The sequence below is a fragment of the Stegodyphus dumicola genome, chromosome 1 (assembly GCF_044657685.1).
Source record: "Stegodyphus dumicola isolate Sdum_Otavi_A_Nest chromosome 1, ASM4465768v1".
Lineage (NCBI taxonomy): Eukaryota > Metazoa > Arthropoda > Arachnida > Araneae > Eresidae > Stegodyphus > Stegodyphus dumicola.
In genome coordinates, this window is record NC_140768.1 from 274,996,268 (window position 1) to 275,009,987 (window position 13,720).

The 13,720-nt window shown below is 33.0% G+C and overlaps 1 protein-coding gene across 6 annotated transcripts in view; it reads left to right on the top strand.

Moving 5' to 3' along the window:
* The first annotated feature begins 5,486 nt into the window (after window positions 1-5,486).
* Window positions 5,487-13,720, top strand: part of LOC118190988 (stress-activated protein kinase JNK-like) — a 249,078-nt gene continuing 240,844 nt past the window's right edge. For 3 of the 6 annotated variants that reach the window (XM_085807128.1, XM_085807135.1, XM_035361775.2), the window contains exon 1: window positions 9,055-9,244. The gene's annotated coding sequence lies outside the window, so the exon portion shown is untranslated. Of the gene's footprint in view, window positions 5,679-9,054; window positions 9,245-13,720 lie in introns of those variants that run through there. The other 3 variants (XM_035361778.2, XM_035361777.2, XM_085807134.1) reach the window with 2 other exon arrangements.

Here is a 13,720-nt window from a genome sequence, read left to right on the forward strand (position 1 = left end):
CCTTATTTTAAACAATATATTAATAGGAAGGACGAATTCCACTACAATATATATAATTATCTAATGCACATGGACAGGTCTCCGCCTCGCGGTTACGATTTCATCTCCCACAACTCTGTTAGATTGGGATGTGCCTGTCTAAATTATGATGAGGATGAAACAGCACGTAACATCTGATTTGTAATTCTTGAATTACCATGGTTTCCTGACTAGATTCCATTTCAAAAATCAGGTCATGCAGATGGATAATTCTAATGTAACCTAAATTAGATTACAAAGATTCTAACTTCATTTTAGTATGATGAAACTAAGAACGTACGTAACTAAGAACGTAGAAATTACGTAAACAACGTAAAAGTTGATGATGAAGCATATGATGAAATAATTAAAAGATTCCTAAGTCCAGTATGTATAAGTATGTATCTCGCATAATTCAAAAACGAGTATCCTCAGAACGTTGAAATTTTGTGTATAAGACTGCTATAACAAGTAGATGTGCATCTCCCATTTTGGTTGCAATCGGCGGCAGAAAAAGTATATATATATATATATACACTTTGTTACTCGGCTCAGTGACATCATTTTCTTAAATCTTATATGTTTTGCTTTAAAAATGATTGAATTATGTTGTTCTTATCTTCCGGATAAGATTTTTATCTCTTTAGTTAGCCTGCATGCATTAATTGTGAAGTTATCAACAATTTAAAACTTTCTAAGTGCGGCTAAGCCTAAACTTTTGTTTACCGTAGCGGCCATATTTGTTTACATTTGAAACTTAGCAGAATAGTGGATTTGTTCCAATCTAGAGAAAGTAATGTCGCAACAACAAAGTAATGTCTTCTTTTATTATTGCGAATTAAATTATGCTTAATTCATTCTGGAATCATCATTTAAGTTATTAGTTTGTTTTTGCGTAGAAACTGTAATTTTAATTGTTTTAACTGTACTTGGAGTTTTATGTTTTTTTATATATTTCAGATTTTTAATGAAAATATTTTGAATTTTTATGTATTTTTGCCTTGCCGTGAAGTGAGAACTGAATTAATTAGTAGCGTATGCGCATTAGGTAAGCGGCGCTGAATCTTCTATAGAAAACTGTTTCTTTTTTATTTATTTAATTTCTTTTATACATCATTTTATATTTATTACAGTATTTGAATAAAACTTGTGGTCATTCTTCAGATAATATAATTTTTGCGCACTCTGAGTTATAAAATGAATGAGATGTAATGCTGTTAAGTGAACCTAGCCCCGATGTGTCGCTATGATAAATAAACATAGTGAACTTTAAAGCGTGCTTTTATTTTATTGTGGTTTATGTGCTATCGACGAAGTAGATTTAATTCAAAATTCGTTAACTGTTAATTCAATACGTTTAAATGAAATGCAGGAAAATTGCGTATAATTTAATGTTCCGTACAAGGAAGTCATGTGGTGTACACATCAGATTTGTTTTTCTGGCAACGCTGTATCGCGCCTAATGACCCAAAATTCAAATCTTTTGTGAATTTCGGGACTCCCTGTATAGCTAATTAAAATGGTACTCTAGTTTAAAAAAATTCCATTTTAGATTCTTTAAAGCATAGCATGTATTGGCAATCCATGAGATTCTGATGTGTAAATTAGATATATAACATTAACAAACATTTTTAAAAATATTTATTTTGAGGAAATTATATCAAATATTTTTTGAGCATGAAAATTAAGTTTTAAAAGATTATGCATACTGGGCTAAAACAAAGGAATGCGCAAGTGTATTTATAATAAATATTTTTATCAATAAATGCATAATTTACTTTTTTATGCTATCATAGTAATCCAAAGGAATTTTTTGTACCTCTACAGAATGCGAGACCTACGTTTTTACATTTTGCTGGTCAGACTTCTACTAATGACTCTTCCGCTTTGGTTGATCAAACTTTTTTTGAAAATAATTTTTTGAAAAATTTGATTTTCAACAAACAACGAAATCTGACTTTTAATGAGTTCTTCCGATTCTTATACTTATATATGGGAAAGTTTTATACTTATTATGAAATAATAAAATTAGAAGAAGTTTGACTCCCGTAACACAAAAATTGACATGGGTGTTTAATTTCAAAATTTGCAATTTTTGATGCCATTTTCAACTTGCCTTGAGAGATCGGTTAATTAAGTTACACTAAGGAAATAAGTTTAAAAAAGTGCATCATAAATGTGTATTATTTAACAGGCGGTACAAGGAAGTCATGTGATGACCACATCATATTTTTTTTTTTTTTTTTACATGGAGTGAGTTGCGCGTCTCGCAGTGAAGGTTAGCTCTGAAGAAGTAACACAGTAAATGACGTCTATAGGATGTTACCTCGTTAACTCCTAAATTAAAGAGATAGTACTATGACATGTAACAGGACACAATTTAATTACATGAAAACCTACATTAAACAACCATTTCTCTTACTATGTCTGGTTACTAAGGAAATTGCATCCCGTTGCTACATTCTAAATATTTCAAACTCAACAGTTCATCACGTGACATCAGTCTTCAATGCGGGTTGAAGAGTAAAATGATGCCATTCGCAACAAAGTAATATATGTATTATTACAGAGGAATACATTCGTCTTCTTTGTTTATGCAGGCATGTCGTAAACAGGGTATTATTGTTCTCAATCTTTTCAGTCTTTAGTTCTCCTAAATGTCACCTAAAATTTAAAAAAAAAAAAAAAAAAAAAAAAAAAAAAAACTTCTGAAAGATTTCAGATATTATATTACTCCCAAAAGGGCGTTTTTTTATCGCTTTCTGTATTAACTCTCTTTATTAAATATCATGTTAAGACAACAATAACACGCCGAATAAATACTAATTCAGAAGTCAAACAACAAAAATCAGCGTTAATTTACAAAACTTTCACAGGACTAGTTTCGATGGTTTTACCGAACCATCATCTTCAGCTGCAAAACCGCAAATGAACAAGACAGGAAATAATGTTTAGATAAGATAAGAAAGCCTGGACAAGAATAAGCAAGTGGCGCCATCTGTTGGCGAAACCAGAACTAAAACATAATTTCTCTAAAAGCCGAAGGCAAATTTGGATTGGAATTAGGATCGTTAACTAGAACAGAAAGATTTTTATGAATGTGAAATGCCTCTAGAAAATCCAGTTCTCCAATGGAAGATGTTTTTTGAATAATTTTGGCAGCAGAAAAATTGAAAGTGTGATTTTCGGACCAACAATGTTGAGCAACAGAAGACTTCTGTGTTTCCTTTTTTCTAACATATGCCTCATGTTCTTTGACGCGAAATTTTAAGGCTCTCTTAGTTTGGCCAATGTAAATTAAACCGCACTGGCAAGGAATCCTATAAATACCCCAGGAATTCATATCCGGAATGGGGTCCTTGAGTATAGAAGTTGGAATTTTATTGATGGGAAAGTAAACAACCCGAAAGTTAAATTTCTGCAAAATATGTGCAACTTTATAGCTAATTGATGGAAAGAAGGGAATGACAACAGAATTTTTATAATCTCCTAAAATAAGAGTGTGGCTTTTAGTGTGTTGAGATGAGAATTTTTTAACTGCTTGATTAATAATGTTGGGTGAAAAGCCCCTGTCAATAGCTATTGCTTTTAAATAATTTAGTTCTTCATCAAGGGCTAGTTTGGAGGAGCAAACTTGAAGAGCACGGAAAACATAGGAATAAAATGAAGCTAACTTTTGTTTAGTCGGATGACATGATTTAAAGTGTGGTGGAAGGCAAACCGATGAAACCGCCTTCCACCACACTTTAAATCATGTCATCCGACTAAACAAAAGTTAGCTTCATTTTATTCCTATGTTTTCCGTGCTCTTCAAGTTTGCTCCTCCAAACTAGCCCTTGATGAAGAACTAAATTATTTAAAAGCAATAGCTATTGACAGTGGCTTTTCACCCAACATTATTAATCAAGCAGTTAAAAAATTCTCATCTCAACACACTAAAAGCCACACTCTTATTTTAGGAGATTATAAAAATTCTGTTGTCATTCCCTTCTTTCCATCAATTAGCTATAAAGTTGCACATATTTTGCAGAAATTTAACTTTCGGGTTGTTTACTTTCCCATCAATAAAATTCCAACTTCTATACTCAAGGACCCCATTCCGGATATGAATTCCTGGGGTATTTATAGGATTCCTTGCCAGTGCGGTTTAATTTACATTGGCCAAACTAAGAGAGCCTTAAAATTTCGCGTCAAAGAACATGAGGCATATGTTAGAAAAAAGGAAACACAGAAGTCTTCTGTTGCTCAACATTGTTGGTCCGAAAATCACACTTTCAATTTTTCTGCTGCCAAAATTATTCAAAAAACATCTTCCATTGGAGAACTGGATTTTCTAGAGGCATTTCACATTCATAAAAATCTTTCTGTTCTAGTTAACGATCCTAATTCCAATCCAAATTTGCCTTCGGCTTTTAGAGAAATTATGTTTTAGTTCTGGTTTCGCCAACAGATGGCGCCACTTGCTTATTCTTGTCCAGGCTTTCTTATCTTATCTAAACATTATTTCCTGTCTTGTTCATTTGCGGTTTTGCAGCTGAAGATGATGGTTCGGTAAAACCATCGAAACTAGTCCTGTGAAAGTTTTGTAAATTAACGCTGATTTTTGTTGTTTGACTTCTGAATTAGTAAATATCATGTTTCTTGCACTTAATCCACATAAAATTTAATCCAACAAAAATATAAAATATTTTAAAACAGCATATCTTTAGAAATTTTCATAGACATTCTCGTGCGCTGGAGATAAAAGTTCCGTATGGTATTTCCCGTATGGTATTGCCATTGCTCGCTTTGAAATTGTTAAGTTTGTTAATCAAAAGTTCGTTAAAGTTTTGCAAAATATAAAATAGGTAAGAAAACAAATTCCAAGTTCGGGCTGTTAAGTGCCCACGTTAGTGTGGAGGATTACGTTATTCAAAATTGAATTGCTTTAGGTACCGTCGTTTTCTCACAGTGCGAGAAACATGCAGATTCTTCATTATTTAATTTCTTTAAATATAATACAGAGTGTCAACAATCTGAAAAGACAAACGAACATTTATAGTGAAACACCGCAAAATGCCGTTTCGAAACTAATAGCCTTTCTGGGCCGCTAATAAAATAAAATAAATTTCTGATTTCAGTATTTATTATTGAAATATTAATCTTCCATATTTAGAAACACAGCTGAACATATCTCGAAATGTAAGTATTCGTCAGAATGCGATCGCTATTGCTCTGGATAGCATGTGCCAGCATGTAATGTACGAAGAATTTGGAAACTTTGATAATAAACAATGACGTAGCGTTTTCACCAATTTTATGACATTCGCTATTCAGCTATGCTTTTTACATCACCTCTTAGTGATTAGATAAAGAAACCTCCACGAGGATGTTATTTTATCGCTTTCTTTCCATATGATTTTGTCAGCTGATCTCCATTTGCAAAATAAGTATCGATAATTTGTATCTACACTCATAGAAGTTCTAGAACTTTGTGCCTCCACAGTTTTTGTCGCAAGTGAAAGCAGTAAAACCTAAAAAAATCAGTTTATGCTTTGAAGTGAAATTTATATTACATATGCAGAAACCTCGTCAACATCCAAGCAGGTAGCTCATTCGCAGGAAACTGGGAGTTCGTGTCGAAAGACTTATGTTTAGGAGTCTCAATCACCGGTTTACTGGTAGGTACAAAAAGAATGATATTGTTCATTTCAAGCAGACTAATTGATGTTAATTAAGGTTTGCAATTTTTAATGCTTTGCTTATATATTAGTTTGTTTTGGGAAGCTTGCTATTCGATGAATTTAATTACTTTTTAGTTTTACATTAAGATGATAATTTGATTTCTTATTTGCGTAATTTCCAACTTTCGTTATTTTATGTTTTAGCGTTTGTCCACGATTGTTTAACACCGCACTATAAATTTTCGCGGCTTGTACATACACGAAAGTATTTCGTTGATTCACCGATATTAATCTCCTTGTTAAATAGTGTAATGATATGAATTCAGTACCAGTAAAATCAACAGTAAAAATAGCTGTGGAGTTTCAAAAATACTTCTTAAAATAAATCTCTGTCATCTGGAATAACATGTCACCAGGAATGCTCAGAACAGCTCGTAATATGTCTTTATAGCCGTCAAAGTGGGACCCCACCAAGATAGACTTTGAACTTCAAATAACCCCACAGAGAAAAGTATCATCTGAAGGGAGAAGTGGCCATACAAATGGAAAAAGTGAATTATGACTCTTTCTTTTGTAATGTGATGGCGCAGCCGTTGTACAGATAGATCAATGTGCGGTGGTGTGCTATAATCTGCATAAAAATTACAGGATAAAGCAACTGCCTCTACTGAAATTGTAGAAGGACAAAATTAATCAGTATATTATGATACATTTTCTTGGTAATGGTACAGATGTGTGGTCCTGTTAGAGTAATGTTCTCAAAAAAGAAGGTCCTTCGCGGACCTTCTTTTTTGAGAAATCCGCTGTAAAGCGGCAGCAAACACTGACTTTTGGTGAATGCAGTGATATTTCATGAACTGCATATAATTGTTTACATGTCCAAATTCGAGAGCAGTCTTAGGGAAAATGGGCCTCATCCCCAGTAAAGAAGTATCCATGTCCAAGTATCGTCGACCTTTATCCTGGCAAGACATGTCAGAGTAAATGCCACTCATTTATCACCATCGTTGTAATTTAATTCCTGGACGCGGTTTACCTATTATGAGTAGAAGTGAAAATTTTTATCAAAAATTTGCCAGACCGTTGAAAAATTCAAATCGAATTGTCGCCCTATTCCCCGAGCATTGCTACTACCAGCAATTTCTCATGTGAACAGCCACCAACTGATGTCGCTGCATCAATAGCCGTCTCTTCTGATACCGGTTTGTGTCCTCTAGCAAACCGAACTGCTAGGATCCTACTTCTCCAAAGACCTACCAGAAGTCGCTGAACACTGGTAATTTAGTCCTAGGTTAGAACCTCGAGAAAAAGCCCGCTGCATGGGCGTTTTTCTGGTTTTCCGCATGTGTAACATGTGTATACGAGGCAGTTGCCCTCAGAAAGTCCTCCTCTTCTCTTAGGTAGATAACCCTCGAGGCTTTGCCATAATCACATAAACCAAACCAAACCAAACGTATTTCTTCAAACTTCTGAATCCTGCCTTACAATGCATTAATAAATAGTGGAACTTTATTTAGGGTTGTTACGACTTCTAAGCTCACGAAGAGCGGTGGTTGCATTTGGTTGCTGGAGATAAAACAACTGAACAAGTACCTTGCGCTGAGGAAAAGTGGAACAAGTAACATTCGGATTGCCTCTGATGTTTTCCCCATATTTTTATAAATTTCCTTAAATTCTTGCCTTACTTTTACTGAATTATTAACGTTGCTATCATTATTGATGAGTTATTGTTGTTGATGTAAGCGAATATTTGCATTTTTAGATTTTACGTGCGTTTCACGCAAATTGGCATTTCAAGTGATACCGACCGAGCTGTCGATGGCTCTGAGCAGTGTCCAAAGCAAATACCCTCTATATTTGACACAATTGTTAAATTCAAAATAATTTTTTACCATCTTTAAATGTCAGCGGTATTTATAGCATGCTAAATGAAACTTAGAAGACTGAATCGCTAATTTTGTCAACACTAGCCGGCGTGAAGATAAATTAATAACTGATTCATAAATTTTTATTGATTGTGCATGGAAATATATTAGAGTCTAAGCTCCATAAATTAACTAAAAAGGAATTATGGCCTTAAGTTGGATTATAGGTGCATTTCGTTATTTTACATGTATTGCGATATTTAACGATATATTAAAACGCGAATACTATAGGCAACTTTCGAATACTTGTAATTCAAACATTCATTCACTAATATAAGTTTTTAAAAATTTAGTGTTCAAAAGCAGCTCATCACCAAAATTCAGAATACACCCCTGATTTTACATTTCTTCGTAGGCCCTTGATTTATTCTTCAAATCTGAATACTGTTTCAAATTTTAGAGGCAGAGAAACTTTAAAAGTTTATGTTCTCAATTCCAGAGTGATTAACAGCTGTGAGAGAAGAGAGGGAACAATTTATTTCCAAACAATTTATTTTTTTCTTCCCCTTCTCGTTTGCAGTCAATTTAAATAATACTGATGTTTAAAATTAGGCAAAAAAGAAGATTTAAATTGATGTCAATTTTTAATAAAACTCTATGGATTTCGAGAGAATCTTCTGCAGTAGAAACATTCTTTTGCTTAAAAATTTATACCATTGTAAGGTTGCTTTTTTGCTTAATTTAAAATTTCACTTTGATATTTTAAAAATATGTTTATTAAATAAAAAACATACTTTTATGTCAAAAAAATTTTTAATTTAGCCAAAAAGGTGACGTTTAGTTAGACGTACATTTTGATTAAACTGCTGTTCAAATGAGACACATGTCTGTCGTCTTCAGAAGCAAAAATGACTTTTGGTTCTGCAGACCTGTATCTATTCGCCTTTGAAGTCAATAGTTTATTCAAAACCTACGTCAAGCAAAGTTTGCTTGTTTACATAATTTTCAATATTCTGATATATCCCGAATTGATCTGTAAATAGCAGCAAGAAAGATAATGACTTTGCCTATTAGCTTTAGAGAATATTGCATAGTGCAATTATAAAACCAGTAAATAGTTTCATTATCATCCATAAGACTACTTATCAATAAAACTACTTGTATAAATGAAACGCCTAATTTCATAAATTAATACTCTAATGTGAATCTCTTTAATTTTCTACGCTGACCGCTTTCTTAAAAATATAAATTAAAATAATAATAATAATAAAACGCTATAAATTTTCCAGACCAGGGAATTTTATTTATGATACAATCGAAAAAAGGAATATTTATCGTAAAAATGCTGCCGAAAGTAAGTTCCTATTATGAGTGTGGGCCCCCATTCCTAAATAGTAACTTTGTTAGTACTGCCATCTAGCGCCAGAATGTGAATCACGATAGTTTTAAATTAAAACAATAGATGTCGCTCCTTTCTCCGAATCATTTATTAATGCTAGAAAGACAGGTGCAGTAGTGCGCCATCTCTCTGCTCTCTACGGAGATTTTCATATCGGCAAATGGCAGCAGTGCTGGCGGAGTTTCATCCGGAAGTGGAAAATTTTCCTCAAGAATGCAACGTTCTAAAACTGCTAAATTTAAAGAATTTCTAAAGATAATTCTTGATTCCATCTCCCCTCTGAAGATAAGGAAATAAAAGTAAGTTTTACTTGCATTAAAACAAATTTATTGTTTATTTATGTGTGTTTCCCGTTCCGTTTTCAATAGAAATTTTTTATGTGTAATGTGTGTAAAACAATGGTTTAAGGAGTATTATAATTAAATCTAATTTCCACAATTTAATTTGATTTATTTTTCCTGTATTGTTGTACTGCATGCAGCTGTCCAGAAGTGACCTCATTTAATCCTTTGTGCACATAATTATTGATTTAGTTTGCGCCTGTTAATAATAAATGTATTAAATGTTATTTTTATGGAGATTTTATTTCTAAATTAGGAGTGCGTTTCGTAACTTCTTTTAACTATATGGTTAAGAGCACATTAACTGTTTTGCACGTGCGCGAATTATAACAAAGTAATATATTATTAAAAATGTTATGAAAGGTAAGTGCTTTTTTCTTCTCTTTTTTTCGGGGGGGGGATATTATTTCAAAAAATTTCTAAATATGCTTTTTCTTAGTTAATTGAATTTGAGAATATATTTTTATTAAAATGTGTTAATCAAATTAAGCATGTTTATCAATAAGAAAACTTTGAAAAAGATACTATAAAATAATTTTAAAATGAAAAACCCGCTGATTGTCTTATATTTTATAATATCAAACCCATAAAACAGAGCGCATTTGTACAAAATTTAAAGCGTTTGCGTGATTTTAAAAAAAAAAAAAAAAAAAAAAAAAAAAAACATTATTTGCATTATTGCTGTTGCTTTTTTATGATGAAATGATGTATAAAATATTGAAAGCAAGTAACAGGAAGAGTTACTGAAATATTCGGCTTAGACAAGCTGATTTCATTCACATTTGTCTTAGGTATAGGAATATTATACACGGTAGCATCTTTTATAATATACAGGGAAAATTTAACTTCTTGTTGTCCCTAAAAATATTTTAAGAATGAACTATAGTTCTCATTATTCCTACTTCCATGAATCCCGAATGATTAAGACAGCCGAATACTGATACTTTTGTCTAGGTTCTAACTTCGGCTAAAGAGCTGGCTGCATAGGATTTTCAGTCTTATCATAGCTACGCGAAAACGAATTGGTTTATGTTAGTTAATCCTTTACGAAGGTTACAGCCGAAAACATCGCGGACGAAAACGTCGCGGAGAAAACAACGCAAGGCGAAACATCGTGGGAGAAAACATCGCAGTCCTAAAACATCGTGGTACAAAACATCGTCGTCGAAAATATCGTGGTAAAAAAAAATGTATCTACAAATCATCGCATGACGATAACATAGCAGACATGCTTTTTTTAGGCTTTAATAACTGTAAATGGATATTCCTATAATGATTTGTAAGCGCAAGATGGACAGAGGGATAATTTTTACTTTCATATTTTTATTCACTAATAAATTTTTGCTGATAAAATAAGAAGGAAACTTAAGCATGGAAAATTAATGCAACTTATAGCACTCAATAGAATTTTAAACCAACATAGTTCACTAACAAAGGCCATTAATAAATCATTTTTATAAAGTTTTTACTGGTGATTTTTCATGAAAAGTATAATCTATAAGTTGCATTTAATTAATTAATGCAATAATTTAACTTTTTCAGCAAAAATTTATTAGTCAATAAAAAACTGTGAAAGTAAAAACTAACCTTCTTTACATCTTGCGCTCACAAATCCTTATGAGAACCATATTTCCATTTACAGTTATTAAAGCCTGAAAAAAGCATGTTTGCGATGTTATCGTCATGCGATGATTTGAAGATACTTTATTTTTTACCACGATATTTTCGACGACGATGTTTTTAAACTGCGAAGTTTTTGAACCGCTTTATTTTCGACGACGATGTTTTGTACCACGATGTTTTAGGGCTACGATGTTTTCTCTTTGCGTTGTTTTTTCCGCGACGTTTTCGTTCGCGATGTTATCGGCGGACACCTTTACGAAAGCATCCTTCTTCTTAGGCAAATGTCGCCGGTATGCTCTGTCGTGCTAAACCTAATCTAACCTTCTTTGAATGGTTCTTAAATTTAAAGTTCCAAACTGTCCTGCCCACCAGTGGTTGAATGGATGAGATCACTGAAGACTCGTAAATCGGGTTCAAATCTCACACAGCGGGTAAGCTACGTGGATATTATTGTGGTTGTTTTCCGTATAGTAACTACCAGACGGTTTTCCTTGAAGTTTCTGCTCCAAAGGCGTTCTTCACTTGACATATAGATCGCGTGTGTTGTGTCTTATTTAAAATTAACTGTTCTGTCCTATACTTCACTGCTTCAACAGAACTATGACAAACCAAATCTTTTTCATAAGTAACTAAACATTTATCTCGGCAATGTAAAAAGGCAAAATTGATAAAACATTTTTCTGACTTTTTCCCTTCATGTTTAGATTATAAATATAGTAAAAAAAATTGATTCAATTACATTTTTTAAGCTTTTAATTTTTTTACCTAAGAATATGTTACTTTTTTTTTACATGTTACCTTTTTTTAAATTAAAAAAATAATGCTTAGGGGGAAAAAAGGTACTTTATTAATGCAACCACCTTGGCTCAATATGAGGATTTTTTTACATACGAAAAGGTTAAACTTACTTATTGGATACAAGTTGGTGATTTACGTGGACTTTTTAGAAAACTTTTCAAGCTATCTGTAGTTATCGTGTCCGCAAACGTTATCAATATATCAAAAGAAAACATACGTTACCAACTTGACATACAAATTTGAATTAGTAAATAAGAATTACGTGATAAATAAATAAATAAATCACTTATATTCTTCTCCGTATTTTTCTGCAAATTTTTGTGCTATTTTGCTTCCGAAGTACACAGCGATCCGTTTTCTTTTCAAAAGAATGAGAGAAATAAGGAACTTCGGCATCATACAAACTTCGGCAACACCGACTACCTACCTAACACTCTACCTACTACCTACCTAAAGCCGACTATCTGCTCGTTGTTTCTTTTAGAGATTTTTGTATCATAATTATGTATATTTTATCGCAGTTTCTTCCATTGCGAGCAAATTCTGTAAGTGCATAATTTTAAATTGAGTTTACGGCAAAATATATCGCGAGCTGCCTACAAAACCTGTGGAAGTTGGAACAAAATAAAAAGAACACATACGAAAATGGCGACTTTGCTTGGTTACAAAAGAGATTTTATGTCAAGTTCCAATTTAGTCAACTTCATTCTCAAGTCAACACCATCAACCGCTAAGAGATTTTTCATTTCAGGTTTGTCGCTTAATAAAATAACTAAGAATACCAAATAGTTGTATAAATCATTTCAAGCAGCGCGAAGCATCTTTCGAGGTAGTGGTGCTTTCTAATGATTTACAGAACGACATTTCTTCGGCAAAATCACATTTATCAATATATCTTACGTACGTTTCGTTGATCAGGAATTGTTGGCATAAAAGACAAAAAGGTGACCGTTCAGCGGGTATGAAACCAAATTTTAAATATTTCACCCAATACTAACGAACTTTTTTCTTGCTTGCACCACTCATTTCACTTACGGCTGAAAGAAAGAAATACAAGATCAATTAAAAACTTTGTCACATTGCTAAATATAAGCAAACCTGAAAGCCACTGCTTTTGCCATTCAAGGGAAGAATAATATACCTGTGTTTAAAATGCACGGCAATTTAAAACCTTTTTTACGTATACATCATTTACATGACTCTTTATTTTTAGGAATAAAAAATTGAATTCCGACTTCTTGAAGAAAATTGGAAATTTGAACGTCCGTTGTCCCCATAAATTCTGGACAAGTTCGTTTTGGAATTGCCCCCTATGGAGTATGGGCCCCACGTTGGAAAACTCTGATCTGGATTAATTTGGAATTTATTAAGACAACTGGTACTTGTTTGTGATTCGACTTCTGCCAATATATCACGAACAATTTGTTGGCGCCTTTTGGAGATAAGATCTGAGTTTCTAATCACCAACTCGGATTATTTTAGAAATCTCTTCCTAAATGACATCAAAGAGATTGTTATTCTCTGAAGTTTGTCGTCGCTTCCATATGAATTGCGGCAAGCAAGATGGCAAGTCACGACGAGTACATATTTTGACTTATTGCTCAATTTTACTGATGCACATATACATTCCATGATGGCTACGTACGGACGTTAAGATCGAAACTCATACTGAAATAAAAAAGGAGCCTTCCTTACTCTTCTTTAAGTCCCCCTCCGAAAGCATTAGACAGAGTGAACATTAACAAGGAAAGAAAAATCTTATCTTATTAGGAGAATGCGGAATACTTCTAGGTTTCCCGAAAGCTTACACGAATTTGAGTCACGGATGACACTTTTGGTCATGTATCAGAGGGTAATGAATAATCAAATACCAGAAAATCCGACATAGCAGTATAAATATTTACCGTTTGAAAAAATTAAATTGGGATTAAGAATAAATTAGTCCGAAGCATGTAATGCAGCATTTGCCTTGATTACCTTTACAGCTGAACCTCTCTTAACCGACAATAAAAG